This window comes from Natrix helvetica (genome assembly GCF_964273705.1).
Source record: "Natrix helvetica genome assembly, chromosome: 4".
Lineage (NCBI taxonomy): Eukaryota > Metazoa > Chordata > Lepidosauria > Squamata > Natricidae > Natrix > Natrix helvetica.
In genome coordinates, this window is record NC_138550.1 from 130,703,010 (window position 1) to 130,713,429 (window position 10,420).

The following is a 10,420-nucleotide window of genomic DNA, read 5'->3' on the forward strand; positions in this document are numbered from 1 at the left end:
CAGCAGTAGCATCCAAAAATGTCAAGTTATGCAAAAATGGCACCAAAATGTATAAATATATATAAATATGCATACAGTACATATATTAATCACAGTCAATTTTGAATAGACAGTGGAAAAAAGGGTCTTGAGAGTTAACAAGGTTGATACTACATGGTGCAATGCTATTATAGAATCTACTTGTTCTGCTTCAGATACTGCAAAGCGTCCTCCCCGAAGGCAACAATGAAAACTGGTCATGGAGAGGATGTATAAAGTCCCTGACAATATTGTAGATCCTGATTAAGCATTCCATATCCTGGGTAGAAGGAAGTGAACTTCCAACAATCTTTTCCACTGTCTTGTATAGCCTTCCAATCCAAAGCAGTAATACTTCCAAGCCAAAAAGTAATAAAATACAACGTGATAGTCTCAATCATCAAGGACAGGGCAAGGAAGAAGTACTCTTCTCATATGACACAGAAAATGCAGGCACTGCTGGGCCCGCTTCACAAATGTTTCGCTGTTGAATGACCAACGTTAAACAGATATCTATTTCATATTCCATCCCTTACCTATAAGCATATTCATAAAACATCAATTTTTCAATCCAGGTGTCAGCAGGAAGTCCATAAAAGATTGCCAGGAAAAATAGGCTTGTTTTAACATTGATCAAATACACCAACATTATATTCCTTTTACTTCTAATATTTAATACAATCAAATATTGTCATCGGATTTAAGTTCTCTTCAATTCTTCTTTATCCCACTGCAGATATTTTTTCAAGGCTTTAGTAAGCCTCTTTTGTAAGAAATAAAAAACATTTTCAGGTCATTCTTTCTGTTTATCATGTATATTTCCCTTTTAATTTTTAAACTTCAGACAGTTTCTGTTGTATGTTCAGTAAAGCATTCTTTTCTAGATCATTCTCTTGGCATATCATTTGTTGTTTCCCATTCTGTACTTTATCTTGTCAGATTTTTGCCATTCCTTCATTAACATATTTTAGATTTAGTCTGTACATTAACATCATTACTGATATTGTGATTGCTAACCTCTGGCTCCATTTTTCAAAGACCTTAAATATTTCCAATGTTATAATGTTTTGTGTCACTGATATAGGAATATATTTGTATTTAAGGGTTGAAATGAAGGATCCTTGGTGCTCTCTGAGCTTGGTTGTTTTCTTGAAGATATTTCTGCAAACTAGGTAAAGAAACATACAGTATTTATACAATACTGATATCCATTTGTAAATTCCAGTATTACCAGTAATTGACATCAGGCATGATTTTTTTTGTCCTACTTAAAACATTTCTAAAACCACCTAACCATCCTAATAATGAAGGTATAAGCAGGAAAAAGAGGCAAATAGCAACAAAAAGACCAACCAAGAACATTTTGGCCAAGAAAAAGCCATTGGAGCAAGATAGAACTGAAAAACAAGAATTGGTGAGTATTGGGATTCTGTGGCATCCAAACTGGAGATGAGGTGAGTTGTATCAGTTCCACACTAGTTAAACTCTGTGTGATGGGGAATTCAACTAGGCAACAGCAAAATGATCAAGGCTTTTAATTCTGAGGTTTCCTTACATCATCCATAGCATAACAATGTTAAGCTGAACATGAAAGACAATAAAATATATCATTGCACAAGTTCAGCTGATTTGATGTCTATCTCCTATTTTAGCCATGATACCCAGAAGACTATTTTTCTTTCTTTCTTCCTTTAGAAAAAGCATCTTATTTGCCCAGAAGTCTCCAAGAGCTACATATCAAAAAAGCATAGTTAGTTTTTCCACTGATTACTGCATATAGCAACTGTCCCCTGGATTCACTAGCAATTCAGCAATTAATGTGAATGAGACGAAAAAATAACAGTTGCATTTTTGGTTGCACTGAAAAATCAACACAAAGCTGCAGCCCATCCATTTTATGAACACTCCATTGTATAGTAAATCTAAAATAATAATTCTGCATCCCATAATTAATCTGCCATAAATGTTTTGTTTTGTTTTTATTGGATTTATATGCCGCCCTTCTCCCAAAGGACTCAGGGCGGCGTACAACATTAAAAAACACACATCCCAAAAGTTAAAAAGAAATTTAAAAAACCAAACCGAATTTATAAGACAATACATTTAAAAATGAGTTAAAATTAACAGGCCAGGCCGGCTTGCTGGAAAATCCAACTTTTTAGGGCGCGTCGGAAGGACCAGAGGTCAGGGATTATGCGAAGCTCCGGGGGCAGCTCATTCCAGAGGGAAGGCACTCCCACAGAGAAGGCTCTCCCCCTGGGGGTCACCAGCTGACACTGTCTGGCCTACGGCACCCTAAGGAGGCCAACTCTGTGGGATCGTACTGGACGGTGGGAGGCTATTGGTGGCAGTAGGTGGTCTCGCAGGTACCCTGGGCCTAAGCCATGGAGCGCTTTAAAGGTCATAATTAATACCTTGAATCGCACCCGGAAAACAACCGGCAACCAGTGCAGGCCGCCTAAAAGGGGTGTAACATGGGAGCACCTAGGTACCCCCATGACAACCCGTGCGGCTGCATTCTGGACCAGCTGAAGCCTCCAGGTGCTCTTCAAGGGCAGCCCCATGTAGAGAGTGTTGCAGTAGTCCAGGCGAGAAAGGACGAGGGCATGAGTGACTGTGCACAGAGCATCCTGATCCAGGAAGGGGTGCAACTGATGTACCAGGCGAACCTGGTAAAAGCCCCCCCTGGTCACGGCCATCAGGTGTTCTTCTAAACTAAGCCGCGTATCCAGGAGGACTCCCAGATTGTGAGCCTTCTCTGAAGGGGGCTAAAATTTCTCCCCCTATCATCAAAGATGGAACAAGATGTACAAATCGGGATGACGGAAACCACAGACACTCAGTCTTGGAGGGATTGAGCTGTTCCTCCCCATCCAGATCCGCACAGCCTCCAGGCAGCGGGACATCACGTTGAGTGCATCGTTTGGGTGGTTTGGGGTAGAGATGAAAAGTTGGGTATCATCAGCATATTGATGATACCGTACTCCAAAACCACAGATGATCTCGCCCAGCGGTTTCATGTATGTGTTGAACAGGAGGGGTGAGAGAACCGACCCCTGGGGCACCCCACAAGTGACACGCCTGGGGGTTGATCTCTGCCCTCCAGTCAACACAAACTGCGGCCGATCCGACAGGTAGGAGGAGAACCACCAGAAAACCTAGCTTTTAGTTAAAAACTATATATAACATATATATGTTATGTATAATAGAATTATAGTGGTGACATGCTTGGAATTTGGAAGAATATGACAGTTAAATGCAGTTAATTTCTGGCTCCGCTAAAAATTTCAAATGTATCTGAAATAAAGGCTCACCTAATAAGTCAAATTTATAATGAATTAACTTAGCTTCATGAAAAATATGGAGTTTCTTTCTGTCTAATCTTTGGAGAACAAAAGGAACAATATTAAAACCAGTCTTCCTTTTTTTTCAATAAACGTAATACAATTAAATTAATTAATAAGATATTCTACAAAAAAAATCAATTCACTGTAAGAAAATGAGCGTGTTAATTATTGTTGAATAAATGCTTGAGTGTTCATACTTAAGGAAATGGATGTGGTGCTTGTTCTTTGAGAAAAAAATACACAATCCATGTATACGGAAATTTTTATTCCAGTCTACTTTTTCCCTTTTATTGACATTAGCTTTTTTTCCTAAGGTAAAACATTTCTTCATTTCCAACAATTTCAGTTGAAAGCTAATTTTGAAGTCTATTACTTTCATTCTTAGTGAAAAGCACAATGCAGCATTTTGTTTTAATATGCCACTGAAATTGTTTGAGTAGATACACTATGGAATCAAATGCAATATGCCAAAATGGTTTCCATTAACTATGCACATTTGCAATGCTTCAGTTAATGGGTATGTTTTTGTTCATTTCTCTCATCTTTGCATCCATATGATGAAATGATTCAGTTAATGTAACTGAAAAGTACATTGGGAAAGGTAGAGCAAATTACAAAGGCATCAAACCACCATTTCACCCACATATATTATTTTATAATGAAGTTTAATAATGACAGAAATTGTCTTTAGATTTGAACATCAGTCATTTCTGCAATTGTAGTTAATGTGAAAATCTCACTCATGGTAATGTTTTGTGAAAACATGGCAGAAGCAGTACATCATACGTTGGACTAAAATGTCATAATAAAATCTTAACTAGATATTATTGAAATATATAGTTCATTGAAAATAATTTGTAACAATTCCAAAGATGGAAATGGAGGGTTTGTTCATATCCACTATACAACAAGAGTACAAAGGTTATTTATTGATTTATTCCATGACCCTTATATTTTGCTTTATTACTTTTTCAGCAGACATGTGGAACAGGAGATAACTGAAAACAGTATTACAGTATCTGAATAACTTGTTTTGTGCAGATTTTCCAATGAAATGCAGATGTTTTAACAAGATTCATTATAACGGTAATATTGTGCTCCCTGAAGAATACTAAATGGATATTTGATATTTTATTCTAAAAGAGAAATGCTGCATCCCTGTGATATTTTGCAGAATTGCCATTGTTTCCCCATGCCATGTAATGTGGATTAGGCAACAATTTGGACATCTTCAGGAAGAAGAATTCAGAAGATGCTTCTGCTTTGTCCTTGGAATTTGGCTTGACAAAATTTTATTTTGTATTTATATTATTTACCATCTCCATGACATTGCTGAGACAATGTCACCCAGATTTTGAGTCACAGAAACATATATTACAAGGATAACTGTAAGATCTGTTCCTGTTTTATACTTCTAAAGAATTCCTAAACAGCTACTTGGAAGCTATACAGTCAGAAATTTTCCAGTGTTGTTGGGTCCAGAACTTGACTACAATTTCTTTAAACAGAGGTGGGCCCATTTCTTCATTCCAAATAGAAATTCATATGCATTTACTCTTCCCTGTACTCAACTCTATATTATTTCCAGGGGACCTTGTCCTAAGCAGGAGGGACATAGATCTATTTGACAAGTGGCCACACTTACAGCTCGGAAGGAAGGTGATCTTGACATATCACCTATGCAGGATCCATTACTTTTAAATCCACAAGATAACATTTGGAAAGCTCAGGCAGATGTCTCCCTTATTTAGGAAACTGAATAAGAGGAAGAGATACAGGGCAATCAGATTTGCAAATGTCAATTATTACTATATGCCAATCCCAATAAAAATAGTTATAGCAATCTTGTGGACTTGATGTTCTGCTCTGGTCTACCTAGTGATTTAAAAATAACCTAGATTTTTCAACCTAGCTAGACCATTCCTCTGTCAGTTCCATAAAAAATACACAGCTAGAATCTGGCTCAAAGCAAAGCCAAGTGATTCTTTTTTATGACAGATTCCTCAAGTAATCTACACAAGTAGTCCTCACAACAACCTTGGAGATACTCCTTCCTTCCCAGGAAGAACCAAGTCAGCTGTCTGCAGGCATGATAATTACATTTTGTCACTCCTGCTGTCATAAAGGCTTTTACACAGAATGGGTGGATATAGTTTTTGTCTTTTTCCATTAATGCTCTAGATATTTCCACTGCTGTTTCAGCTATTTATACATATTTTCTAGAATAAAGCTTCAAGGAAATATTGATTTTCAAATTTCATTGTTTATCCAGTTCCCCAGGATATTTCATTTCAGAAACAATTCCTAGAAACAATTTAATTGAGGAGACTTGGAATGTGCTGAATATACCGGCTGTGCCACATGGGCAATCCCACTGAAGACTAACTGTCCGTTGGATAACCAACACCTAGACCAGTGGTGGGCAACCTTTTTTTTCAACTGAGCCAAATCTCGCCAAAACCACGATTGAAATTTATTTTGAGAGCCACATTTTTAAAACCGAAAATACATAGGATGGTACACTGTTTTTAGTTTCAATAAACTCTGGCATTTGAAGCACGCAAGTCTTAAAGCTGTCCAGTTACAAGATCCTTGCATCCCTAACCCTTTAGGAAAAAAACCCCAAGGGGTCTTCAAACCTGACAGCTTTAAGACTTGTGGACTTCAACTCCCAGAATTCCTCCTCCAGTCATGTTGGCTCAGAAACTCTGGCATTGAAGCATGCAAGTCTTAAAGCTGTCAAGTTGCAAGACCCTTGCACCCCTAACCCTTTAGAAAAAAACCCAGGGGTCTTCAAACCTGACAGCTTTAAGACTTGTGGACTTCAACTCCCAGAATTCCTCCTCCAGTCATGTTGGCTCATGAACTCTGGCATTGAAGCATGCAAGTCTTAAAGCTGTCAAGTTGCAAGACCCTTGCACCCCTAACCCTTTAGAAAAAAACCCAGGGTCTTCAAACCTGACAGCTTGAAGACTTGTGGACTTCAACTCCCAGAATTCTGAGAATTGAAGTCCACCAAGGGCATCAATCATATTAGCCCAGGCAGGGATCTGCAAAATTGGCTCTTAAGACTGGTGGACTTCAACTCCCAGAATTCTGAGAATTGAAGTCCACCAGTCTTAAAACAGCCAACTTTGCAGACCTCTGTGTTAGCCCAAAGCCTGGCGCTGGGCGGGCCTTGCTCCCCCATTGGTGGAGCCCCAAGAAGCGAGGAGGGAGAAAAAGAGACGGAGGCCAAGGAGCTTCTCCCCCCCCCCCCGCGCAAAAATCTTATCAGGGAGCCGGCGGGAAGTAGCAAATTAGCTGATCACGCGGCGTGATCGGCTAATTTGCTACTGCCCGCCCGGCTCCCCGGTTAGATTTTTGCTGGGAGGAGGCGGGGGGGAAGCTCCTTAGCCTCCGTTTCTTTTTCTGCCTCCTCGCTTCTCGTCCCCGCCCGACTTCAGGATCCTTCCTAATCATTGTGGGTCGAAAAGAAAAAAGGGAAAGGGGCACTTGTTTTGAAGTGCCCGAGAGGAGGGAAGGGAGCGGGCGCCCGGCACACAGAAGAGCCACATTAAAGTGTGTAAAGAGCCACATGTGGCTCATGAGCCGCGGCTTGCCGACCACTGACCTAGACCATGAAAGGCTTTGTAGGTAATGATCAGTATCTTGAATTGAAGAAGGAAGCTGACTTGCAACTAATGCAGATCATGAAGCAGTGACGGCACACAGAAATTATAAGAAATGCTATTACTGCTTGCACTACTGCATTCTAAACTAGATGTAGCTTTCAGATAATCTTCAGTGACAGTGCTATGTTGGCCAGATTGCAGTAATCCAATTACAAGATGGCATGTTACTGTAACAGAGGTGGGTTGCTGCTGGTTCGGCTCGGTTCAGCCGAACTGGTAGTGGAATTCAGGCCTGGTTCGCAGAACCAGCAGTGATCCAGGCCTACCACGCCCCCGAACTGGTTCCCTTGTTGACGCTTGGCTGCCACCATTTTGGATTTTAGTGACTGTGTGCATGCAGTTCACTGTAAATTGTTCTGCGCAAGCATGCAGAACAATTTACATTGAACAGTGCACATGCACAAAGCGCACATATGCGCTCATTACACGTGGTTTGCAAACCTGCAGTAACACCAGCAGCAACCCACCCCTGGATTGTAGGGTAGAAGAAAGAGCATAACTTACACACAACATGCATGTTGTGCAAAGGCCCTCATGACCACAACTATTACCTGCTCTTCAGGAGTAGTTGTAAGTCTAAGACTACTCTCAAGTTGCACACCATTCTCAAGTGGGGAAGTACAACCCTATCCAAGACCAAAGGTGAAGATATCCCTGAGCAAGTAGGACCCAAAGAGCCACAGTCATTCAGTCTTGCCTGGGCTGAGGCAAAGTTTGTTTCACTCCCATCCAGACTCTAACAGTATCTGGACACTGTGTAAGTATGCTGACTGCTTCTGCTGAGCAGCCTGGGATATAAACTTGGCCATCATCTGAATATATCATCACAAGATTATGTCCTTCTACAATGCTGCCAGGCATCTATTGAAGGATGCAGAAGGTGGAGAAATTGCAATGTTAACGCTATGATGGGGGCCTGAATGTGGACTCCATGTTCGATCAGATTCAGTCTTAGCCTTTTTTCAAGCTTGATACAAAAGTCACTTCTGGTTCTTCATCTCCTGCTGCTGTTCAGGCAATATAATGGGTACAAAGAGAAAGGCTGAATAGGAGCAATCCAGTCCAAGACCTCATCTCCCACCTATTTTAGGCTACAATCAAGACCTGGCCAAACCTCCCATAGATTCTCAAAGAAAATCACAAGCTGTCCCTGAAACCCAATAGGGTCCCTCAGTTATCTGATGATTGAACTACCCTTATCTCCCCAAACTAAAATCAGATATCATAGGAAGTAACTTCATCAGTTTGGAAAATTGGAATTTAATATCTCCTGAATTAAGCTAGGTTTCTGCTAATTGCCAGCTTCATATCTGAATGTAGTTCCTAGATAATCCCATGATGGACTGTTGTATTAATTGAAAAAGTATTGTTCTTTCCTGCAGAAAAGAAATGTTGATATTCCAATGGCATCATTAGTTGCAGAACTGATTTAAGAAGAGCAATTTACTGTCAAAAAAAATGCAGCGTTTTTTTCCAACCACAGACTTTGCTTTGCATTTTCATTTCAGACGACCTATTTTTCCACCTGAAATTGCAAATTAAATAAGTAGGTGGATTGACAACACTGAAGTATGTTTCTGCTCTACGTGATGAAACTACTACAGTAAATGACAATGAACCTAATCGCTTATACTGGCAGGGGGGAACATTACAACCCAAATAAATCCCAGGTGTCTTGTTTTTAAGTCAATTTCTGAAAACATCTGGGACTAACATACATGGTATTGTAAATATTTCCATTTTAAAACAAGTGTGGCCATCTTTATACTTTTTGTTTACACTTATTCAGAAAGGATACACACATCTGAAAACATATCTAAGAACTATTAAATTGGCCTAGATCTTTACTGTTTACTTTCAAATTGCTTTAAAGTTCCAAATTACACTGTTAATTTTATTAAGTATCATTTAAAGCAAATATCAAGTAATGAAGATTGTAAAGAGAGATATTGCTAGTTAGCTGCAATTGAGAGTTGTAAAGTTGGATCTCCACAACATATGCAAGTTATCAGTTTCGTTTCATTGCATGTTGGCAACAATATAATCAGTCTATAGACAGATGCTAAAATAAGGTTAATAAAACTATTTCCTCCAGATGTCTTGGACTGTAGCATCTGTAATCTCTTGCCTTTGGCTATGCAAGCTGGATAAAATTAGTCCAAAATATTTGGAATGAATCAGATTGCCTACCCACTGTTTTCAGTTCTTCAGCATGTGAGGGCACAATAAAACATGGTATGAACATGCAAATACAGCCTTTTGCCGATTAGTTGTAATAGCACAAAAGTATCCCATCCCTCTATTTCATTACTAAAATACTATATACTTTTTGTGTTGGTAGAAGTCTCTTCTGTATATATTTCTTTTCCTTTACTATATTTGTATTGTTTCTTTCTTTTCTGTTTTTTGTTTTATTTACTACACTTTCAATTTTTTCTCTTAATTTGTATTAGTTTTGACCTTTTAAAGTGTAATATTTAATAACAGTAAAATCATGGTGTTTACCAAAAGGCCCAAGAGCCATTCCTTGAGCATAGATCACCACAAAACTGAGAAGGTTTCCTATTCCAAATTCTTCATGCTGTTGGTCAGTAGGAAAGCCTACGGAGGAAACATTGCATAGAGGCTCTCTTCTGCCATCTTTAATTTCTTTTAAGACAAGAAGTAGTCAATATATACCTGTAGCGCTCAAATTATTTGAAGGCAAGCCAATAACACAACTTTGCAGTACCGCGAAGTCGAAGGACCCATACGTTCACATTATATACAACTAGTCGCAACCATTAACTATTAGCCTACTTAATACATTGTCTATCCTTCTGTCCAATCACAATATATACAATTTGTTCCAGTCTTGTCACCTTGTCTTACTTATACCAATCATAAAATCTGTCCCAGACTTCAGAATATTCTGATTCCCCTTTATTTTTAAGTTCAAGAGTGAGCCTATCTGGCCAACATTTTTCTGATTATATCTAGCTCTGATGGTGTCTTTTCTTTTTTCCAATATTGTGCATATATGTAATACTCTGGTTTCTCTTCAGATCATATAAATCTTTCGCCTTTTACAATCCAAATTTCTAAGGTCAGCTCTTCAAGTCTCAAAGTGTCCTTATAAAGCCACCTGAAGTCTAGAGACAGACCTCATGAAAGTAGAGGCTAGGGCAGGGGTGTGCAAACTTGGCAACTTTAAGACTTGTGGACTTCAACTCCCAGAATTCCCCAGCTGGCTGGGGAATTCTGGGAGTTGAAGTCCACAAGTCTTAAAGTTGCCAAGTTTGGACACCCCTGGGCTAGGGTATGGGTAACATATTGAACTGTTGACTCAGACTAACCTTTTTTCCCTTGACCTTCCTCCTAGAGTAACACTTTTTCAAGCCA